Source organism: Aphelocoma coerulescens, chromosome 4, assembly GCF_041296385.1.
Source record: "Aphelocoma coerulescens isolate FSJ_1873_10779 chromosome 4, UR_Acoe_1.0, whole genome shotgun sequence".
NCBI lineage: Eukaryota > Metazoa > Chordata > Aves > Passeriformes > Corvidae > Aphelocoma > Aphelocoma coerulescens.
The window spans coordinates 41,283,822-41,308,762 of NC_091017.1; the positions used below are offsets into that span (position 1 = coordinate 41,283,822).

At 36.8% G+C, this 24,941-nt stretch overlaps 1 long non-coding RNA gene across 2 annotated transcripts in view; it reads left to right on the forward strand.

Annotated features, from left to right (window-relative positions):
• Positions 1-24,941, forward strand: part of LOC138109746 (uncharacterized) — a 233,093-nt gene that overhangs the window by 186,444 nt on the left and 21,708 nt on the right. For both annotated transcript variants that reach the window (XR_011150698.1, XR_011150699.1), the window contains exons 4-5: positions 18,523-18,571; positions 20,455-20,487. This is a non-coding gene — a long non-coding RNA (uncharacterized lncRNA). The remainder of the gene's footprint in view (positions 1-18,522; positions 18,572-20,454; positions 20,488-24,941) is intronic.

The following is a 24,941-nucleotide window of genomic DNA, read 5'->3' on the forward strand; positions in this document are numbered from 1 at the left end:
GCCTTCAAAATGTTGTTGGGAATAAGAATGGATGAAAATTGTTCCTGCATGTTGAGAAAACAAGCTCAGAGCTCTTAAAAATTGCATTTTCAGGTATGAAAGAGACAGCATTTTAGTTTTATTATAGATGTTCAATGTTTTAAGATTTCTGTTTTGCAAGATTAGTATTCTAGCTGAAGATAGTTTATTGATTTACCCTAAAATGAAGGGAGACACTGAAGAAAATGGAAAATGGGTTAGCTGAGCTAGCAAATGTTTCTTAAGCTTATACTTCTCGGAAACCTTTTAACGGCATATCCAAACTTTTATCTCATTTTGGTTTTGCTCAAATATATTGTATTGGATTTTATGGCCAGATTTTGGTAGCAGGAGGCTACAGGAGTGGCTTCTGTGAGAAGCTGCCAGAAGCTTCCTCCATGTCCAGCAGAGCCAATGTCAGCTGGCTCCTGGACAGACCCACCAATGGCCAACGCCAAGCCAATTACGAATTGAGAGTAACTCCTCTGTGATTGCATATTCAAAAAGGAAAAAAGTTACTGCACAGATGTAATTGCAGCCAGAGAAGAGTGGGGTGACAGTATGTGAGAGGAAACACTCTGCAGACATCAAAGTCCGTGGAGAAGGAGGGGCAGGAGGTGCATCAGGCCCTGGAGCCAAGATTCCTCTGGAGCCCGTGGTGAAGATCATGGTGAAACAACTGTGCCACTGCAGCCCCTGCAGGACCACGGGGAGGCAGCCCATGAAGAGGCCACTCTGCTATCACAGAGGCATTGCCACCATTTCTAATTGTCCTGGCCTTGATCAGTGACACGTCTGTCTTTGGAGCTGCCAGAGCTGCCTCCTGGACATGGAGGAAGCTTCCAGCAGCTTCTGACAGAAGGCACCCTCTAGCTCCCTGCTACCAAAGCTTGGCCATTAAAACCCAATACATATTTGATTGGACCATTTTTAAAGTAGAAAACAGAAAGTATTGAATTTCTAACGAAAATACTGCCTCTGATCCCAGAGAAAATAATTTCACTACTATTGAGATCTAATGTAAAAATCAGAGTTTGTATCTGAGCCAGACATTTTGGAGTTTTACAAGGTGTTTTTTTCTTAGTGTATAAAACCTGTGTGTAATGAATTTTGGAGTGTTTACCGTATCCTCTAAATGAATTACTCTCTTGAAATGGAAATGCTTGAGGTTTTGGGGTTCTTATCCTCCTCTTTCCCTCCTCCCCTCTGCCTTCACCCTAGCTGAGGGCACTATTTTAGAATAATTCTGTGTATAATTCTGTGTATAAAAGCAACGGATATGTCATTACCTTTAGGGTGCCTTATTTAGCTGAAAAATATAGGTCTCTACTCTTGTTTCTTGTAATTTCTCAGTTTTTCTGGGAAAAATGAATTGTTTAACATGTAGAAAGAATTTGTTGATACTGGGTCCTGCATATATTAGCCAGCAGAACTGGAAGAAATTTAAAATACACTGTCTAACAAGAAGTACTCTTTTTTAATTGGAATTTCTAAACCACAAACCTTGTTTACTAATCATGCTTTTTGTCAGGACAGTAGCTTGATTAAAATAATAAAAACAATGTCTCGCATGCACTGTGTTATATATTAGCATCTGATTCAACTATGCTTAAAAATTAATTTTGCCTTGAGGCTTATTTCAGGGATGTTGATGTCAAAAGTACTTTCTTTTCTACAATTTAGGGCCGCAAACTGAATTCCTACCTTGTTATCTGTCAGATGCTAATTGGCTAAAAATACAAGCATCTCTTTTTTTTCTCCATGCTAATTCTTATTAACAACAATATGAAGGTATAAAATACGTGGCTAAAATCCTACTAGTTTTTACTATATAGACTACACTTTTAAAAAAAGTATTAAGCATTATTATTTATTCTTTCACATGTCAAAGAAGAGAAGGAATTTTCCACTGAACTTCTTGAACTCTCTTAGTAAGTCTAAACTCACCTGTAAAAAATACTATGTGCAAGACAAACTGAATCATCTGAAGAGCTGCAAATGTAGTGTATGGCAGGTTTTTGCTAGTCTGGTGGGTGAGTTTTTGCAGCCTTTGGCAAGGTGAGTAGCCAGGGCAACAGTATGCCCAGTGTATGGGAGAGAAGTGTCAGTAAACAAACTGCAGTGGTCATGTGAAATGGTGGCATGTGAGTGAAGGGAGGTTACTGTGGGTTCAAGGTGTTATACAGGATAGCAAGAGCCTATATCTTGCTTTTGAGAAGGAAGCAGGGATATAAACGATTGAACACTGAATGTCAGAGCTGTGAATATTAATGTGCTATTACGGTCGTTTTTCAGAAGATACTTGGAGGAAGTGTTGCATTTAGTGTTCTGTATTGCATTAAATAAAAGCTGTGTATGAAATATTAGTTGTGCTTAAAATCATTTGATATGTATCTAAATGTCATAATGGTATACGGACTAGGAAAAAAGTAATCTAATTATTATAATAATTATATTTCTCTTTCAAGTATAATAACTTTTTTGACATCTTGCATAAACAGGTGAGATTCAAATCACGCTTTTCATCAGAAAGCATGTTTTTCCTTTTCTTTCGAATGTTTTCCCTACAAATATTTTTACTGCAAATGATAGTTCAAAGTAAAAGGTATTTGCTTATAATTTTTATTGTAACTGTTATTTTAGTGCTAACTTGCACATTTACTTTCCTTGTGTGTAAATATATTATGTTAGATTTCCATTTAAGTCTTGTATTTCATAAAGGAAACAAATGGCAATGTGATGTTTTTATGCCAATACTAATCAAATAAAACATATTAATGTCATTTTTTCCTGCTTGTACCATTCCTGGCATGTACACAAAAGCTCTATAACATTAATTTATGCATGCTAGATATGTGTATTTCAGGGCTTGAGAGTATTTCCTACTACTACCCTTGCATACAAATACAGACACGTGCATAGACACAGAAAGGCCCTTTGTTACAGTTCTGAGGTTTTAAAGCGTCTAACTTTGGAGAAAAACTTTGAGGGCACGCTGAGCCAGGGGAAAGCCTGGAGGTCTGGCTGCGCCTCACCGACAGCGACTCTACAGATTCCGAGAGCGAGCTCCTTGCCCGAGGGAGCTAGCCCCAAGCTAAACTGCTCAGGTCTGCGGGAAAAGGCAAAGAAGAAGGACGGACTCTCCGTATGGGTTCCACAAGTGGGTTTATTGAAGGTGAAGGATCCAGGGGCAAAAGCAGGGAACATGATGGGGGAGGTGGGGGGGAAGGGGGTCGGTCCAGGAGTTTTATACTCAGAGGGATTGGGGTGGAGAAAAAGGGTGATAGCCAATAGGGAAGGGCAAGAGGGGAGGAGTCCACAGGGAATTAGCCAATGGGAAACTCTCCTAGGAGGGGTAACAGGGATAAACCAATGGGGCACCGAGGAACACTGAACTTTCCAGAACTGACGCATATTCAACGAAAGGGATAAATATTTATGACTTTTTACATAAAACTGGAAAGGGAGAACAGAAACCAACCAATTTGTAACAAGCAAGTTAAGGAACCCGAGCATTCTGGGAGCTCGCCATCACTGCGAGGTGATCTTAGACGTTGGTGCCTGACCACCAGGATTCAGGTGTTCTCATTGCCTCTGGGCTTATAGTGGCCACAGCCACTCACACTGCAACCAAACTTCACCAGCATTTCTTAGTGCTGGATTGTTCAACCATTTAAAGCAATAATTTTTTTATTTTTCCTGGTAAACCACTACCGCCTAACAATCTTTTACACGAATGCAGAGCTCATTGATGGGGTCAGGCAAAAAATGTTTATGATGGCTTTAATGGAGATCTCATATTTTCACAGTGTCTGAATAAGCAAGTGAAAACAAATTGCAAAGAAAAGTCAGAGGACTACTAAGTCAACTATTTGTTTTAGAGAGGCAGCACATTCTTAAGTGAATTCAACAGTCTGTGTATGGGATTGTGATGCTGCAAGGTAACACAGAGTTAGAACACTCCTGGGTATTCCTCGTTTATGGACCTCATTGCAGCTCTTAGCTGCTCTTTGCTGAAGCTTCTGTGCTCACTTAGTATTTTACAAAGTGATCGAGCTGTGTTTCCGCAGCCGAGAGAAAGGTTTTTGTTTCTGCCCAGCGTCATTGCCCATCCAGTAATTTCTGCTAGGGTGGGTGTGGCAGGTGACTTCTGTAACCAGTTTGGGGCTCTCTAAGCTTATCCTATGACACATAAGCATCAGGGAGCAGTTTAGTGAATGAGAATGTAATCAGTTGTATGTAAGAGTGGCAGCTGTATTTATTTCATACCCTTTATCATGCTTAAATGCTGTAATCCACGTATATTGGTACATCTGACTAGAGGACAATCACATCACCCCTTGGTCTAACTGCTTTGTATAAACATTAAAACAGTCACAGTATCCAGTATTGCTCTGCCCATGCTACGTGGCAGTGAGTATGGTTCCCAGGAGCCATTGCTCACAGCCTGCACACAGAGATTAAACCAAAAAAGCCCCAACCCCAAAGCAATAAAATCCTAATTAACCACATGTTTTCATGAAATATTAACACATTAATTCTCCTGTATAGTGGCTCATGTTACTAAATGAGTTACTGTAACTGAATGAGTAAATTAAAGATGTTATAATCTATGAAGTGTAAGGCATCACTGTTAGATGGTGTAAGTGCAAATTGGAGCAAAAAGTAATTCATATATTTTTGTGGCCTCTTCTTGGCATGTATCTTGAGCAATTGATGTGAAATCAATGATACAGGATGATTGCATTCATGGGTAGGAAATGAAAACATTGATGTGTAAACTTAGGTAACTCTTGGATTAACATCAAGGGAATAACAAATATGTCACATCCATGATATTTCTAGCATGATCTAGACTTTCTCGTCATTTGGGGGTTCCTAACGATCCTTTGCATCTGTAGATGTATATGAAACACGTGACTTGATTAAAAAGACTTCATTTCACTTTTTAAACAGTAGAGGAACAGTAAACACAAACCAAAGGAAGGTATTTATAGCTTTTTTTCTTCTTTTTAGAAGACATGCAAGCTGTTTTTATTTTTCTTGCTTAAATCAGCTTTCAAAAAACATATGTTAAAGTGCCAGTTACTTCTCAGACAAGATGCTAAACTATGTGGCAATTTCTCACGGGTTTATATTCTATTTATTAGCAATTATAGTGTAGTGTTCACCCTGTATCTGGAATGTGGGCTACTTTCTCCTGTGCTATTACTTTGTTTTTTGGCCAGACACTGAGAAGCCTTTCAGAAACAATCTGCATTTCATCCCTTATTTTATGAGATTGCAAATTGATGCTTTTCTGTGATCTTATTAATTTTTGATTCTTGTTGTAGTCCCAGAATGCCCTTTTCATAGTCATAGGGGTTCTTACATGAAAAGCTAAGTGTCATACACCTCGTATAGTTTGTGTAAGGGTTGGCAGAACTGTTCTTTCTTCTGGTATCTCTGCTACAGAAAAAGTGACATGTTCCTTATTAAAAAGAAAAATAAGTTTAGGAAATGGTGATGCAATGAAAAAATCATTGTGACCAGGGATGAGAAATGATATTAGACTTCTAATGCATATAGTTTTATATGAAATACTTCATAATTTATGAATGGTTGTTACAACCTTAACTATGTGCTGTATTATTGGAAATTCCTATGGAATGTAAGGATAGATGTACTAAATTAGAATGCAACCTTAACATGTCTTCTACCTGTCTGTAGGTCTAAACTGAGCTGATTTGCTTCTTGATGTAAAATTAGAGTTATGAATTTTACTCTTAATTGATTCCACTATTTTAGAGAAAAGATTATCAACATGGTTTTCCATCATGTTCACTACTGATTAATTTTATGAAAGCTTTTACTTGGTTTGTATAACAGCAATGCCAAAACCTCTTTACCATGAAGAGGGGGCATGTGGATCTTATTTCCATGTTGCAGTGCATAATTTAAGAGTTTTTTAATGGATTTTCATTGTCTTTGCAAAGCTGATAGAGTTTTATATTGATAAAATAGATTGAAAGTTTTGTAGAATGAATAGTGAGAACTCTTAATTGCTGCTAGTTCTAAAGCTGACAGACAGCTTACTTGGGAATAAATTCTGGGTGGAATGTAAGGTGGCAAAAATCTCCCCAGTAATGTGTGCATTAATGCTTTTGTAGAGGAAAGTAGTTAGTCAGTAGCTTAGGAGTAGAGATGACTAAGAGAAGAGGGTAAAGGTCTCAGAGTTATGCTGGCTGACACTACTTACTAATGGTAAGGATGCTGAAATTTGCAAGTAGTGCCAGTGAAACCTGATTTGTAAACGTCTGTGCTCACACATTAAATCCTCAAAGATGTGAAGCCCTTGCCTTTTCTCACTGGAAAAAAAAAGGGTATAGGAGAGGAGAAGGGAAATTTTTTTAGAGTTTTAGGTTTGTTTTCCATTTACTGGAATGCAATAAGGGATATGAGTGCCTGGAAATGATTCAGGCTGGTGAGATGCCTGGTCTTACATGAATTTATACTTTCACAAATGGTTAAAACTTCATTTTCAGACATTCAGCTTTAACTTAAATAGACTAATAGAAAGAGGAGCTACTATTAGGCGTGGAGGACTCGCAGGAGGCAGACAGATGGTGGCCAGGTGCAATTGCATTATAACTCTAAGAGTAAAACGTGTGTTTGTCTTCCCCCCACAGTAGCCAACAATTCTGGGACTTGCGAAGTATCTGGAATTAGATAGCCCCAAACTGAAATAATAAATTCAATGTGGAAGTTGGGAGCCAGCTGTGGAAGGGGAAATCTGCAGTTATTCAGAAGAATGTGTAGTGGAAAAGCTCAGGGTCATATTCTTAGAACTGTGAGACCATGCATTAACACAGCTTTATAAACCTACTTGTCACCTGAATACAGCACCAAGCCTCTGTACCAGCCTCTGTAAGTTGGAAATAAATATGGAGTAAAATGTTCATTATTATTCTCTTTTATGCTGCATGATTTTCAAAGAGCTGCTGCAAACAAAGGAGTTATATAAGGCTTCTTGAGAAATGAAGTATCTATGATTATTTTAGTCTCCCATGGTGGGCTGGAGACTTCCACTACATTAAGAAAAGGAATTCTAACTATGGTTACTTAATTTTAAAATGAGACTCACTTCATTCTGTGAGTCTTATTTCCTTAGCTCAATCTTTTGTTTTACTTAGGATTGTGATTTAAAAGACTCTGGACAGCAAACAGGGCTCATTTGTTATTGTCAGATTTATTATTGAAGAGAAAACATGAGAGAGAGATTTTTGAAGCTCTTTGGAAGTCTAAAGGTTACCAAAGCAAGTAATTTCGTTACAAAACTGGTGAGACAGGACTACTAACGTTTTCCTTTCTGATATAGTCAGCATTAGGAGCAGAAAACCATCCATTTTAACTAAGTAATTTCCTGAAGTGTACAGTTTATTGAATACACAACGTTTAAGATCACCAGCTGGCCTTTCTGTTAGTGTCTTGAGGAAACTTTCAGGAGATATGAGAGGTTGCTATTCTGCTTTGCACTTAGAAGGTTGTCCTCTGCTAATTTGTGGAGTTACAGCCCTGAAAGCTGAAAAGTCAGACTACTCAAAAGGGAAGGCATGCTCATCCACTTGGCCTGCTGTGCAAGGCTGTTGAATATCTGTGGTATGTTTGCATAGGCAACACCTTCAACAGAAGAACCCAGAAGTGTTTGACTCCAGGTTCCCCTTTAATCCAAGGTTTAGGGTAATTTTTCATTTAAATCCAGAAAAATAGAAGATTTTGAATCTTGGTATCCCACCTACTTCAGAAAAAATTCTGTACATGTATATTGAGAATAACAGTATCACAAGGATAGGGTTTCTTACAGTTCCTCCATGTTTCTTACAATAATACTGTTATTTACTTGATGTAGATGCAAACCAGTTCCTGTGTGTGAATCCTGAGATGTATCTGGAGAGGAAAAATTATCCTGCAAATGTATGTGTTTTGATTTTGGGGGCTTGTTTGGTCTGTTGATTTTCTTTGGTTGGTTTTTTTGAGGAAAGGCTGAGAGAGTTGGGGTTGCTCAGCCTGGAGAAGAGCAGGCTGCAGGGAGATCTTAGAGCAGCCTTCCAGTACCTACAGGGGGTCTTCCAGAGAGCTGGCGGTGACTTTTTACAGGGGCATGCAGTGACAGGATAAAGGGGAATGATTATAAACTGGAAGAGGCATTGAAATCACCAAGTATGGATGCTGCATCCTTAGATGTGCTCAAGGTCATGTTGGATGGGGTATTGAACAACATGATCTACTGGAAGGTGACCCTGTCCATGGCAGGAGGGTTACAATTACTTTAAGGTTGCTTCTGTCTCAATCTGTTCTACCGTACTGAACTGGAAAGTAAAATTGTTAAGTTGTATATCCTGAACTGTGCCTTTATTTGCACTGGTGAAGTCAAAGACACTGCAGTTAAGGTTGTGTTGAAGGCAAAGTAACACATAGACACTCCAAGTGACATGCCATAGGAGAGGAGAGTGTCTCATCTTGAGGCCAGGCTCAGCTGAGCCTGAGAGTAAAATAACAAAACAATTACTTGCTTTCTTTTCTTTTTTCCCCCGTACCTCCCCCAAGAAAATTTAAATTTGCAGCTAATAAGGATGTCATTAAAAAACATCAAGAATAATCTTTTATGAGAACAAAAGCTTTCATATTACAGTATTGCTGTCCTCCCTCCGGGCCTTTTTCCAGACTTGAAATACTGTGTTTTGGACTATACCATGCTATTTTGCAAGTAAACATGCACTGCCTATTAAGTACAGGGTTCTTGAGCAATTTGGTCTCACCAAATTTGTCCTCACCAAATTTGTCCGTTGTTTTTGCACGTCATTTGAACACTTATCTATTTTTGAATTTGTATTAATTTTATTTAATTGCATTTGGAAGGCTAGTAAAGCCAAATAATAATTAAGAAATTTTATTCAAAATTGGAAGGTTCAGAATTACAAAGAGGTGGAAGGAAGAAAAATATAAGTGGAAGACATCTCATTTCACAGTCAGTGGTCTATTAAACTTTGCAGTGCAAACAGAAGTGTTCCCAACATAATAACTCTGCTTATGTCATTGCACAGTATGTCTTCTACACATATCAGCTTTAGATTACTTTGATATTTGCCCAACAAGTCTTCCAATTTCTCTTCAATAATATCTGAATTATTTAATGCTTAAATTTTTTTTTTCTTTTAGAAAGCAAGAACTCAAGAATGTGTTGGCAGTGTGACCCTGACCACTAACATATAAATAATGTAAGCTGCTGTATACTTTGAGATGATTGGCTCTGTAAAGATATTTGGACAAATGTGTTTGCTATTTAATCCTCATCCACACAAAAACTAATCATACTAGAAACAGCCTATGAAAGATAAACTAATAAATCTTTGCAAGAACTACTGAGACCTACAATGTTTGTTTTGACAAAGTAGTGAATAAAGGATATATATTAATGAACAAAATATTGATTGATAAATCTGTCATTTCTAAGGCCTGGAAAACTATGGGTCTTAGACTTATTAGTGCAGACATGATAGTCATTTTTATTTTAGTAACAAAGAAGAATATGACAAATACAAAGGCAGTAGGTGATAAATCATGAGACAGGAGGATTCAGGTAGCAACCGTGAAAAAATGCTTAATTTACAGAACAAAATTTAATTTGCTTTAAATAGAAGTAGTATATCTGAAGCTGGATATTTCTGTCTGAAAGGTGTTCCCCTTCTAAATTACTAGGGTGAAGGATGTCAGGGTATTGAACCACAGCGTATTTTAGTGACCTAATTGTGAGGAAAGTATAGGGCACCTCTTATGTGACATTTCTATTTGAGGAAAATAGATTTTATATTCTGGATCCCTTAATTAATGATTCAAACTTTTGAAAAAACCTATAATTGGTTTATCTGTTCATTGACTTGGAAGTGGCATGACCTAGATATGTAAAAGCCAAGCCATTGGGCTCCATTTGCAGATCTCCAACTATCTGGTTCATGACCTTGTCTTGCCTTGGCTTCCTTTTTGATTTCACCTTCCTTCTGCTTTATTTAGGGGTTAGTCTCCTGTGCAGTTGCTGTCCTCTGTTCTCATTGATAGTTTCTGTCTACACTGTTCTTTAAAGGCAGCTAAACCCACCATTCAGGTGAAACACTTGCCCATGTTATAATCCTCCAAAAGCCATTTCAGGTTTGGTTGGAAGATCCATTCTCATATCTTTGGGTTACATTGCTAGATCTTCCAGGGTGTGTGCATTGACAGTCTCTGGATTGTATGCAAGAAACTGACTTGTGTGGACTCACACAGAAGACAAGAAAACTTAGAAGTAAATTAGCAAAAACTCAGGGGCATGGGCACTTTGAAAGACACTATTGCAAAATGATGCACACCCAACTGTAGTGCTCACTATAGGATCTTGTGGTACTAACGTATTACAAATAGTGAAAACGAGGCATTTGAAGTGTCAGGGGCTTTGATGTATGCACTGAATGTACCTATTTATTTTGTCCGTAGTCCTGCCTTATAAATTGAACAACATTGAGTTTTCATAATTAATTAGGCTTAGGGTTCACTTTGGACATTCATACACAACCAATACCCTTGTGATGCCCAACTGTAGTTCCTGCTGAGACATCATGGTCCTTCTTCTCTGCAGCAAGAGGGAACTCTAATTCAGAACACTGAACGTCAATGTGTTGAACAGATGTAATATGAAGTTCACTGTATGCTCTCATCTATCTTGTATTACCTCAGTCAGAACTAGAATTTCATGAGGAGATCAAAGCCCTTTGCATCTGATAGTCTTAATGTGCAGTCTTTGCTGCTTCACACTGAGTATGTTTCACAAAGTGCCAATGAAGATGAACTTTTGTCGCAGAATATGAGGAGTAGTCCATTATGTGTGTTTGCTACTGGGTTTATTTTTTTCTTAGAAAACAAGCTATGAATAACTGGCATTTTTACACGAAGCCTGGTTTAATGTGATACCTGAAGTATTGGAAAATCTGGAATTAATGGACAGAACGTTGGTGTTTATTTGAGTTGGTGGCTGTTTAGGACAAAGAGCACCAAGACTTCCTCTGGGGTCCTGGATGCTCGTGCTCACTTTTTCCTAAGTTTTCTGATACAGCATCTGGTAACTTGTTCAGATAGTTGGTAGCTCATATGCTTGCTGACAAAAGAGGAGGCTGAGGAGACCACCCTCTACTTCTTGGTCTGTGCTGTGAGATACACCTTTCTTGAGTGTATTCTTCCATATCACTGGACACCCTGTCTGTCATGGTTGTAAAAAAGGTCATGACACCAGCTGAGGACAGAATCATATTTTTCCTATGAATATGATTTTAAAATTTAATGAGAAATTGTATGAATTATTATACTTGCTTATTCTCTGAGACCTGGTCTTGTTCTGAGGAACTGAGGATCCCTTCAAATGTGCTGAGCAGTGTGTTGGCAGCATTTATGTCTGATACATTAGTGGAGCAGGAAGGCTTCATGCTTCTTGAATGCAGTAACACATGATTTTTTCTTGCCATCTCAGAAGTGTCTCGTGTCATCTGAGATCTTCTAGGACATCTGGATGTAGTTGGCAAATATAACATAGGACCTATAAGAGAGCTGTTGACTTCAGGAACTGATAAGGGAGATTGTCTAAGGTATCTGCATGCATTTCAGATGGTATTTCATGCCTGTGTACGGTAAATGACTTGAGCCCTAATGTCTTGTGTTTCACAGGGATTCTGAGGTTTATGAAGATTAGGAAAATGCCTGTGATGGCCAGATGTAATATCCAACAAGTATCTAAAATCACAGCAATCTTGCAAAGAATATATCTTGTGCTCATAGGAATGTTTTAATTAATTAAATTATATTCTCTATGCAGGAGAGGATATGAGAACATCCCCTCGATTAGTCATGTATCTTTCTTTTGTTTACACTGATTGTGAAATAAAGATAGTAGGTATCAAGAATCTCAGTCTGTGATGTTGGCCCCTAACCTGGGTCTGTTAATCAGATAAAATTGGTCTTATATTGAATTTTATATTTATCTTGTGTCCACAGCCACAGATTTCTTTAATAGTAAACTTTGCTGATAATTGCAGCAATATCTGTCCCAATCTTCATACTTTTTGTTTCCAATCCAAATGATATTTTAATTATGATTTAGGAATTGGATACTCAGTGTTCTAAGATGATATTATCAAGATAAGAAACAGAATATGGTTTTGCTTTGTAGTTTTCTGTGTTTTGAATTTGCAAACAGGTAAAGCTTTCAATTCTGAATAAGTTAGTCTTTGATTCTTACTCTCTTTTTCTTAAGTAGAATTATTATTTTCTCAAATTCTCATTATAATCCCATTAACTGACATTTACTAAAAGTACTTTAGCAAAATCTCTAAAACACTAAAGATTTCAAATTAGTAATAAAGCATGAGAATGTAAAAATAACCAACCTGATTTACTTGCATGACAAAAACTAATTTCATGGTGATACTGGCTTTTAATCAGAGGAATATGCTCAAAGTGATCTGATTTGGCCTTTGTATTAAAAGTAATAGTGAAACATTGAACAGTCACTGGATAATTTGTAGTACACCATTCAGAATTTTTAGTTGATGTTCACTCACTTTAGCATCCAAAAAGAACTGAACTGCATATTTATTTATACATGCAGAAGTAACATAAAAAAAAAAAAAATTACTATAGGAACAGTGACTACCATAATGGCTAGCAAAGTCTGTTTTGCACTTCAATCACTTGTTAATAATGTAAAAAAATGTTACATTTACTTCAGATCTCTCTTCATGTAAGAAGAGACACAAGTATGAACTGACACAAATAAGTTTAATGTATTTTTTATTTATTTTTTTTTCCCCAGGTGAAAAATATAGAGAGCAGAATTATGGTATATTTCACAACTAACTGGATAAAATTATTTAAGACTGCATATTTACTCTTTGTTTCTCTCGTTATCATTACTTGATAATTTAAAAAAAAATCCATTCCAAATATTGAAGATTTTTCTTGCTTTTGTGTCACAGAATTTGGAATATAACTAGTTGAGCCATGTAGAAGAAACATATTCTTATAAATAAGGTACAGTGATTGTAGTGTTTCATTTATTTGAATAGATTCCTTACCTCTTCTGAGATGTATGTATAAGGAGCATTTTATGTCTGGAGGTTGGAGCTCCTCTGACTGAAAACTGTAAATGCTCTTTTTCACAATGGAAGTAGTACTCTTGCTGTGTTAGAACTCCACAATGTCCACCTAATCCTAGACTAATTAAACATACATTTAATAACTTAAATGTGGGAATAAATTTCCACTTTATATTTAGGATATGGACAAGCAAGATTCCACTGGAGATAAGGGTATTCAAAGTATGCATTTTGAAATCAAGACAGACTTGCAAAGTAGGCATAATGCCTTACTTATTCTTTGGCTTTGCTTATATATTTTTAAATTTTAGTTCTGCTTTAGATAATTAAGTAAAGTTGAAGCTTAAAAAAAGATAATGAGAAAGTGACATTGTCAATATTTTCTTCTTCTTGCACACAAAAAAAGCCTTTGACAAGTTAGAAGAAAGTCCAGAGATCCCTACAAACTTTTAAATTTCCTTTATTAAATCATCCATCCTTTGAATTCAGTGACTGGTTTTTGCGATGACCTGTGTAAAGTGTGCATGAAGACTCTAGGCTTTGAACTCCTGAATGCTTGAAGATCATTTTGGTGATCATCATGTTAATGATTCTTTAGCAGCCACAAAAGCTGTGCTCATCTTACTGTTGATATGGAGGGTTTATAACACAGCTGATCAGTACTGTATCTAGCCAGATTTTGTTTTTGAATATATCTGGATATTATTATGCAGATTTATTTTCTTCATTGGGGTGGGGACAAGTTGATCCCTTTATGGTAATCTCAGTTATCTGGTCAGATGAAGTTTTAAATCCAGAATGGGAAAAGCACAAGCGTGGATTTTCATGGCCTATCTAGCTGCTGATTTCATTGTCCAGCACCAGAGGTGGGTGACTGGTGCTGAAGAAGCCCCTGCAGAAGCAAGAAAAGGCTGTGAGGGAGTCTGTGGTCAACCTCAGAGTCATGCCACTGTCCTGCAGCATTTTCTTCTCAAACAGGTGTTCACTTTTTTCACTCTACAGAAAAAGTCAGCAGCCTGGATTTAAGGGTCCCTTGAGTTGGACAGCTTTATAGACTGCTACCAAAGATCATCCTGTGCACATCTGAATGCAGAAGCCACTGGGACAGGAGGAAACAGTACTGCTGCTGGACAGCAGTGGTACTTAAGTCACAGCCACTGCCCTGTGACTATAGATTTGTTCTTGTATAAAATTATTACTCTATGAAATTGCCTAAAATGGACTAAGGAGTTCTCTGAGATATCAGCAGTCGTGTATTAAATGTCCTTGGAAGGGCAAAAATTAGATTTAAGCCTTTTTCTACAGGTATTTTCCTTTTAATACATAAGTTGTCGATGAAGGTCTGCATTCTTTCATATCATGCTTGCAGTATCTCAAGTTAACATCTGATTTAATTTAGTAATTCTAAAGTTCATTTTAAGAACAGTGAGTTGACGAATTTCATTGGCAAATAGTTGAGAAATACCACTGAAGTTATTCCAGTCACTGCTCTTTCCAGTACTATTTCTTGTCTGAAAATCCTTCTCTAAGCCAGACACTAAAGAATGGATTTCAGTATCACATCTGGCAGGTTAGCATTCAGAGTGCTGTCTCTAGCCACATATTTTAGGTGTCTACATTAGGAATAGATGGGTGTGAATATTAAATTATTCTATTAATTTATTATTCCTGATGACTAGTCAATTATTTTAATGATGTTTACTGTCCTAGTTGTGTGTTACTTGAAAGTGATTGGAAGCAAATTGCTGTCAAAAAGCCTTTGCAGCTGCAAAAAATTGCACTTCCACTTTTATTGTATTCCCTTTAACCGAAATAGAATGCACTGTTTCTATCCCTCCACTCAATTCAGCCATCTGTCACTCACATATCTGCAGACAATTACAATGCATTTGCATCATATCCCATATACCTCTGATAGACTTGTTTTGTAGTGCAGTGTGTAGAGGATAATCTCTAATTATCCATCTTGCACTGGAAACTGTTCTTTCATTGGTCACACTCTTTTTCAGATAAATGTTCTATGTGTCTCAATCTAAGAAGAGTTTTGCATGATCTCTGTAACATAGGGCTCCTAAAGGGAACATCTCACTAACAGTTCCAATTATTTTGTTTTAAAAGTGAATTAGAAATAGTTTGGTTTGCTTTGTAGAGCTTCTAACATCTCAGATCAATAATTTCTTTTGTAATGATCATATTTTTGTCAGTAACATAATAACAGACTGTAGAGGCCCAAATCTAAGCATGTTTTGCCTCAAACACTCTGACTGTTGCGACAGGAAAGGTGTGATCGGAAGAGAGGATTCAGCACAGGTGGAGCATTGCTGCTCTGAGCCAACATCTGGCTCCACCTTGAGACTCCTGCTCAGTCCCTGCCTCCCACCACACCCCAGCTCATTTCCCGGAGAAGGGCTGGGTGTGTATGTGTGAACAAAACAGTGCCAAACATCTCATTTACATAAGAAGTGTGCACAATTGTTGCTTTTAGGACCAAGAGGCCTGTGGCAAATATAAATAATGTTTTCTAAATGGCACTTATTTTTGATTTAGGATCCCTTAAATTGTGATATTATTTCCTGGTCTGTTTTAATCATTGAGTGTCTACATATTTAGTATTCTTCTAAGTATGAAAACCAAGTCCATAAAGGACTATGCTGAAATAGGAAAAAGAACTATGATCTGGAAACAGCAAAAGTCAGCTGTTTTCATCATGTAACCCAGAGTGAGTGGAATCATACAAAATTTTGTGCTTCTTGTGATTCCTTTCTTGTTTTAGTGACCAGATACAAACTAGAGCAATTATGAATTTATTAATCATGTGTTGGATTTATTCTATAAAGCACCAAAAAAAAATTACTCTTGATGGAAGACATGAGTGGAAAGGAAAGCTTGTATTTCTCTTACAGAAATTCAGGTAGTCAAAGGATTATATTACAGATTAAATCAATTTGAATGTGAAACAAAACAGTGATTGAATGATTCCTTTTCAATAACATCATTCAACGTCTTCAGCATTATTGATGCTCAGGAGAGGGGCAACACAAAGTCCATGGTTTGCTGTATGTATGCAAGAGATTCCTGAGGTTTTGCTTCCTGCTGAGGGCAGAGAGAGAGTGGATTTTGTCAACTGCAGTGCTAACCCACTGAGAAGTTAGCAGAGCTTTAAACCATGAGTCATTTTTGTGGTGTGATTTTTGACAGTTGGCTTTGTGCTGGAGAGAGATTCGGTTTTTAAGATCATTTCAGTAAAATCTCTAGAAGCTGGCACACATTTCCCTCTATCTATTATTATTTTTATTCATGTTTTAAGCTTGCTTTAAGCAATATTTTATTGGCATTTTTTCCCATTATCCATGTTTCTGAAGTAATTTACTAATTACTTTAAATTTTGTCTTTTATTTATATTGATATATGCATCTTTTTATCACTAATTGTTATAGCATATCATAGAGTCAGTCTTTCAACTACTACCTCATTTTCAGTATGGTCATCAAAATGTCAGTCTTTTAGTTCCCTTAGGTATGGTTGTGAGATTTACTAAAGATTGTATGATTTTTATTTGTGATGACACTGAATTATAGCTTTAAAAATACGGAAGGTGTTAGTGTATATTCTATACTTTTTTTTTTCCTCCTAATTTTGAGTAATTGTCTTTCTTTGATCCTTTTCCTTTCTAAGGCATAGTTCTTAACACTCTTGATTCAACTTCAGGCTATGAACTTCAGTGAAGTCAGTAAATAATGACTTTAGAATCAGTTTAACTTAAATCATAAGGTCTTTATTGTCAGGAAACATGTAAATGAATTAGGGCGACATCCAATTAACACAGCCTTTTGCAGGTTTAATGAGCAATGATAAATTTAAATCCCTTTTTTTGCACTTTCAAAGTATGTGAAGTTACAAGTAAAATGAGCTAGTGAGAGATTGTTGCTCCATTGATTCATAATAATTATTTTAAATATATTTTGACTGGGATAGGAGGCATCATCTTTGAAGATACTCGTCGGTTAGTTATTTGAATAGATGTCTCATCATAAAATCCAATAAAAATTAATTCGTATGGCATGTGCAGTTACATGATAAGATGAGTCATGTTTCATCATTTGATTTTTGGGGGCTTAAATGTTTAGTTAGCATAGCCTATACCTCTCATACATGTGGCTTTCCTTGACTTCCAGTTGACATTACATATTAATAACTCTTGAGAAAGTGTTCCTGGTTTTGTAGCAGTAAAATAGATTCTGCAAAGCAATTAATTACAGTTTTAATTAGCAAGTAATGCCTCTGCTTAACACATAATTTCTTCTCATACTAAAGATAAGTAAGAGGCTTTGTGGTTTTTTTATTTTGGGTTTTTTAAGGCAGAAAAGTTTAAAACTATTCAAAAATAACTAGAATTATGGAATATAGTGCATTTGATTATTTTGGTTCCAGTTTGAATAGACAAACTCTTTGTGACTGGAGTTTGATAGGATGACTTTTGGTTTCGTTGAACTTTTCCAATCAACAGCAGCAGAACTACTTTTCATTGTTCTGTAAGTTGTTTTCCCAGTGAAAACATTTCTGCTATGTGCTCCTTGTGTTTTCCTTGGGTCCTTCTATAAAGCCAGTCATTTCTCACATTAAGATACACTAAATGTAGGAGTAGGTTGGTCCATCTCATTACGACAAATAGAAAAAAGTCTACTTACAGAACAGATTCAGTCTTTACATACTTTTAGTGAATTCTGTGGAGCCTAACTGTCTTATTCCTTAGTATGATTTTATTAGCTCTAGGTGTTTTGTTTGTGACTTGCATTGATAAAAATAATATCAGAGTTAAGGTCATCAGACTTTCTAAGAATACTTCTGGGATGCTGAATTTTTCACTCATTGAGTATCTTCCATCAGTAAAAGAAACTGATCCGAAGATTTATAAAAAATGAAACCCAATCCACAAAACAATTGTTTGTCTGAAATAGTGCTTCAGTTCACTGTGTCTTCTTTTGAAACAAAAGTTCCAGTATAACATGTGTAATTGATTATATTTGTGGTTTTGATCATCCTTATGATTATGCTTCATAAATCTTTATGTATTTCTCATGTATCTCAAGAGAATGGTGTGAAATGCAGCTGATGAAAGCTTGAAAAACACTGAATTTTTGTTTGAAGGGTAGCGGTATGGAGAATATAATGAAGAGTCACATAGTTGTCATTTCCATACTTGAATTCTAATAGCTTTAACTAAATATAATAAAAAAATTACTGTCTTGGAGAATGAAAATGAAAAGGAATGGTGGGTTTAATCACTATAAAAGACCCTAGAAGCCCTCCAAAAACCTCTCATTAAATATGTTTTTTCAACCTGTAGGAGAAATATGTGAGACTTTAATGGAATGCTGGAGATCTACGCTTTGAATGTAAGTTCATAAACGATGGCCCTTTGTTTTAAGGGGAATTCTTAGAAAGCATTCATGAGTATGGGCTGGAAAAATTGTTATTCTTCCACTCTTATCTCATTATATATTTATATCATTATATAATGATCATTATACTCTAGCCAGGTATTTCCACTCTACTCCATATCACTGATGTTCCTAGTGAGGCACTCATCAGTCATCTAGAAACTGCAAAGCAGGATCCTTGCCTTCTAAAATATTGTAAGGCTTCTTTCAGTTTACTCCTTATAGGTGGAGTTCTTCTTGACATAATAAGCCCCTCAAATCCCATGAATTTGCATAGCTACTGTTTTTAAATTTGAAGCTTTTGTGTGTTTAATGCCATTTGAGGAACCACCTACAAACCATTTATCATGGTCCCGGGGATTCGTATACTTCAAGGTTCAGGGTTTGAGACCTACTGTTTTCCTTATTATTTTAATGGAAAATATGCCTTGCACACACTAGCTATTCTCTTATTTATTCTCTTAGTTATCTCATGTATACAGCTGAAGTAGAGTAGAAAGAAAATAGGTGAGAATGAATTGATTTCTTTTTTTGCAATCCTATTTGAGAAAACGAAATATCTTTTGCTTTCCCTGAATTTCCCATGAAATGTTGCAACAAATAACTGGTAGTCTTTGCTGTTAAGAATTGTGAAACTAGTCTTGAAGAAGGAAGCATTTAGTTTGTGCATACATATTTTGTTCATTGACACTTTGCTAAACTATAGAAAGTGCTTGAACTTCTTTGAATAAAGCTTTTCTTGTGTGTGATTATGATATTTTAAAAAAAAGTATACATCAAAATATATCAAAGCCTTTTGTTTTCATCTGCAATAACTCAACAAAAATAGTAATAATGTTTCTTTGCCAAAACAGTTTGTTTCTTTTGTTCTCTGCCCCTTTAAAATATATTTGTCACAAATGTTATATTTAAATTTTTTTTCTGTGAATTTTGGTGTTCTGTTACAGTCTTCCTGTGCAAATACATACTCGACCGTTTACACAAATCCCTTAATTTTTATAGTTCTACACTTTCGCCAAAATTGTTTCTTCTAAGATATGAATTAGCTGAATTTCCTTGGGAAGTACTACAATGTTTCACATCTTTTTAAGGGAGAAGACCACATTATTGTTGTTGCTTTTTATTATTGCACTTAATCCAAAATTTCAGACTAAAGCTCATATTGTATCATTGATCGCAAAGCTAAAGGCTTCATTGAAATCACTATCACTGAGTAGCTAAAACCCTGATCCATGGATCACTTGGAGAATTAAGACTTTGATTTGAGGATAGAAAAGCACTAAGAATCCATGGAAAGACTGGCACTTGAGGAATACATTTGCAGTCACTTGGCTCAATGAGGCAGCAGGCAGCTGGATGAAATGCAGATGGAGGATTCTGACTACTATTTTCACGATATGTCCCTAAAAAAAGTAAACAATGGCAATTCTGTCTAAATAGGTGGTGATCTTAGGGGGATAGAATGCATGAAAGACACTGGGGACCTGCTGCAACAGATTTATTTTATCAGTAATTCAAAGTCTGCTTTGCCTTAGCAGTTAAATTTGAGAAGAACAGATGCGAAGAGTGAAGACAGGGAGAACTGGGTGAGGTTGATGCTCAATTAGTTATCAGAGGGCTTTTTAATTCCCTTTGCCCACTGTCACCTCATTTTTAAGCTGCTTTGGTCAAAGCTGAGTGTATTTCATCTAGCAATAGAGTGTTTTTCAGCTTTGTATGCTCACTTGGGAAAGGGAGAGCTAGTAGTACATAACTCAAAAGTCCAGCCACAGACAGCTCAATTTGACTGCATTTGGGAATTTTCCTGTATCTTAACTCTTCTTTGTTTCTTAATTTAGAGTGAATGGCCTGAGAAAAGGAAGCATTTCCAGGTATGTTTTATACTATGCACAGTTTAAAAATTCATCTGTAAACCTCAGTAAAACTGAATTCCTTAGAATAGTTGCTGCTGAAAATTTGTAAAATGGTGCTGTTTTTACATCAGCATGATGACAGTTCTGTGAGAAATATGACTACATTCAGTTTCACAGCAGAGATATCTAATAGGACTGTGTCTTCAACTGATGTTTCCAGAGGAACTATAAATTGATCAAAACCTGCAAGCATCTTCTTTTTTTGCTAGTTGTTTCATGACCACATTGAATACCCTGGTCTCTCCTCTTGTCCATCTCTAAATGGCAGAGGCTGGAGAGGGCTCTGTTCCCTGCCCAAGCACAATTTTCATCATAGAAAGTGAGGCTTCAGTGCTCTTGAGCTTCATGAAAGATAGTGCTTCAGTCTATAATCCTTTTATCTGATGAGCTTTAGGGGGTTACTAGGTTTTCTGCTTTATGAGGGCCTATTAGATAGATAATAAACCTTGCCCTGCAACTAACCAGCAAAATTATAGACCAATAATACCCTAAAATCTCTAGTCAGATAAATTTCAGACACTTATTTCCTGAAGATTAAAGACTGACTGTAACCCAAGAGTCCAAATTAGATGATAGGTGTGTAATAGTTGTTGATAGCTGAGCAACAGCTATATATGCTACACCTGACAAACTTTTTACCTCTAATACTGGTTTTTTATCTTCTCTCTCATTCCTTTATATTTTTGTACTAGGTATTAACAACCCAAATACTACATTTTCATAAAACCTTCCTTTCAGAAGAGCATTCATAGCCAAAAAAAAGGGAGATGACTCTGGGAAAATGCAAATCCTTCCTTCTAATTTTCTTTTAGTCCTCATTAGCTGAAACAAGTCTTGGTAAGAATCCCTTCGCTATGGTATTTACAGTATTTTATTTATGCTGGCCTTATGAGAGGTAGTAAAACTGTAAATCTGGACCTTGCGTACGAAGCTATTTCTCTCAACAATCCTGTGTTCTCAAAAGGAAACTGTATGTAAGCCATTTCTGTGCAAATAGGGAAATACATGAACTGATTTATCAAGGGGTAATTTGAAATATTTATTTTAAATAAGTAATGAATGAATATGAATGTGACAGCTTGTAGTGGTTTGGTCCAAAATACTCATTACTGTTTATCTTCTGTGAGATAAGAATTAGGAGAAATGCAAAACAGGCACCAAACTTGAAAGAATATAAAGAAGTTTATTAACAGACCTAAAAGAAGAAAAAAAAATTATACCACACCTTCAGACCTCTCCTCCTTCCCCCACCTTCCTCCCTTCTCCCACTGACAATGTAAAAAGACAACCCTTAAGATGTTCAGTCTGTTTACCACTTCCATAATAACCTTGTTCAGTCCATTTAGAAAGAAGAGTCTCTCTTGCTCGTGCTATGAAAACAGTATCACAACGAGACAGCTGCCCACTTCCAAATATTGTTCAGTCCATTTAGGAAGAGGAGTCTCTCTGCTTGCGATGTGAGTCCCTTCCCCCGACTTGCAGCTTTTCCCGCAACTGCTTTCGAGGGTCCACTCTTGAAGTTTTTTGGGATACAATTTTGAGGTTGAGCCGTTCAGAAACAAAAGTTCTCTTCACCCATCTCTGGGAGCATTTCATCTCTAAGAACAGAGGCCCTTCTCCTTCGCTGGGAGCAAAGGGTCCTCCTCATCTTCATCTCTAGGACTATCTCTGGGAGCATCTCTAGGAACTGAGGTTTTCTCCTTTCCCGTTTGGAGCAAAAGTCCTCATCTGGTTCATCTCTCCCTGTCCAAACTTTTCATGAAATTACAGCTGTGGCAGCATCTGCCTATCTCAGCGCAGGTGCTTTTGCTTACGAGTTGAACACTCCACCCCCCATACCTTCATGAAATTACAACAGGATACACTGATATATCATAGCTTCACAACAGACTTTCAGCTTTAAGCATCTCCTCTTTCTCTTCCCTCAGGTTTTCAGCTCTTCACAGCAATAAAAGGGTTAATCTCACCTCGGCCTTGCAGCTTCACAGCTGGAATGTTGAATTTTTCTTATCGCAGTGGAGGGGGGGGGAGCCGAGCTGCTCCGGCTGCCCACGGCAAGGCAGTGGGGGGGTTCCACGGGTGGAACAGGCCCATGGCTCCAGGATGGCCATGGCCCGGCCTGGCTGGGCCTGCTGGCTCCCACAGGGGGCCCACAGCCACCTGTCCCAGCACTGGAAATGAGAGAGAGAGAGCTGGGAGGGGTTTGTCTGTTCTTAAGTGTGGATCACAGGGGCGGTCACAACTTTAAGTGGCTTAAAGAATTGTCCATATTCAAACTGGCCAGCTGATAGGTTCTATCAGGTCCCAGAGGAAGCTGTAAGCACCCCTTAGCAAGGACATCCCTTCCGGGACTATGCTTGCTAACCTATGACACAGCTGTTGAAATTTTTGTACCATACATATATTATAATCGTGGTTTAAAAAACACCAAACCCAAAAAACTCACCAAACCTTTCATAAAACCTTGCACAGCTTGAGGGCGTTTTCTATAAATATTCCTGGAGGTCTGTTGGGTGGTTTTTTTCATATGTAGTTTTCCAAGGTTATTGTGTATGCTTCAGGAGCAGTAGGATTTGTACCTAACGAGGGCATCTTTTTAGATATGAAATATGAAAACGTAACTTCCCAGGCTATTTGCTTTCTTGGTTACTGAAAAATTAGGCTAGAAAGTACAAACTATATGCATTTAAGTCAGAATTATATATATCTAAAATGCATGGATAATCTGGGAGTGTATATATTGAAATTTATTGGAGGAATATTGTATCCTTGGTGCTTCTATTAACTATGTCTGTTCAAACTCCTTGACAAAATTGGGCTCTAGTTATACCATGCAAATTATAAGCACCAGATTGTTTGAATTTAACCTTTCTTGTTGACTTTCATCTTATTTTGAACACTGGGAAATTTAACTAAAGCTAAATGACTGGAGATCATAATATTTTTAGATCTCCATCATTTTGCCAAGTAAGAGAGTTTTGAATGACCTTCTGAAGAACACATGACAAAATTGCCTACTGTAGATAACAGTAACTGTGACCAAGGACAGAGAGGACATATAATTTTTTATAGTGAACTTTTTACTGGCTAGTGGCAATCTATTACTGGCAGTTTGAGGCTGAAATGAGTATCAGACAGTTTCAGCAGAAACTCCATCTTTCTCATCTAAGGAAACCATGCACCTTTTGATTAGTACTGCATCAGGCTGTTCACCAGAGATTCAAATGCTTGCAAACAAGTCTCTTTAGATAAGGATGAGTGGCCTTTTTGACTGTTCAGTTTAGCCTGAAGTGCAAGTAATTCATTTTATTTTGGGACAGAAGCAGTTTCCTGGAGTCTTTTAATAGAAGATAGAATCCCATCTATACCCTTTTCATTTCCTTTTTATATTATTTCATCTCAGCTAACTCAACCTGTTTGGACTAAAGAGCATATCTTTTATCTTTGTGAAGGCAATGCTGTGTTTACTGGGCAACTTTTTCATATGTTTGTACTAACAGTTATTAAAATATGTAGCATAAAAAAAAAGATAATACTGGGACATGACCAGGGTGAATCCAAATAAACAGCCCTAAAGCACTGGGGATGATCAATAGGGTCAATTCTGTGTTTTTCACAAAAGCTTCATACATTTTATTTTTAACTTCTCTACAGGCTGGTTCTTAAGAAGCAGTTTAGTGAAAAACCTTTACATTTCAGCTCTGCTGTCACATTTCAACTGATGTTCCTGCCAGTAACTTATGACTTGGTGGGAAACAGAGTATTTGGATGGAATTTTCAGAAATCCACTAAAAAATAGCTCAATTCCCCTTGACAAACCTTGAATCAGAAAAAAAGCTTTGGGAAGCCTGTCTAACCTGAAGTATTCTGAAGGAAAGGTTGTGAAATATTTCATATCTATATACAACAGATAAGACATCGTGCAGCATAATCCATGATATAGGAATACAGTTATTAGCAGGCATTGTAATCGTCACATATTAAAATGATCAGTATTTATGTGCTAGATAAAATTCAAACGAGTGAAGTTAAACAATCTATCTCAGGAAGGTCCAGAGTATTATTATAGCTATTCATCTCAGTTCACATGTTAGAAAGCAAAGTTATAATTCCTTGAAAATACCCTTTTTTTGTGTGAGTAAGGTTGGCTTATGCAGTTTCCTGTAATTGATAGAATTTCATCATCTTTTGTCCACTATACCTACTCCTGGGGGGCAGTCAGGAGAGAAATATAAATCTCTCTCTCATCTTAGTCTTTCTTTCTGGAATATATTATCTGAGCATGAGCAATTATGGAATGGCATCTTAGCAATGTTAAGTCTGCTTTTATTTTCACTGCTTGTCACTTTAACTGATGGTAACAGGAAAATATGTATTTTAATCTAAAGATAACACTGACTGTGAAGAAGTTT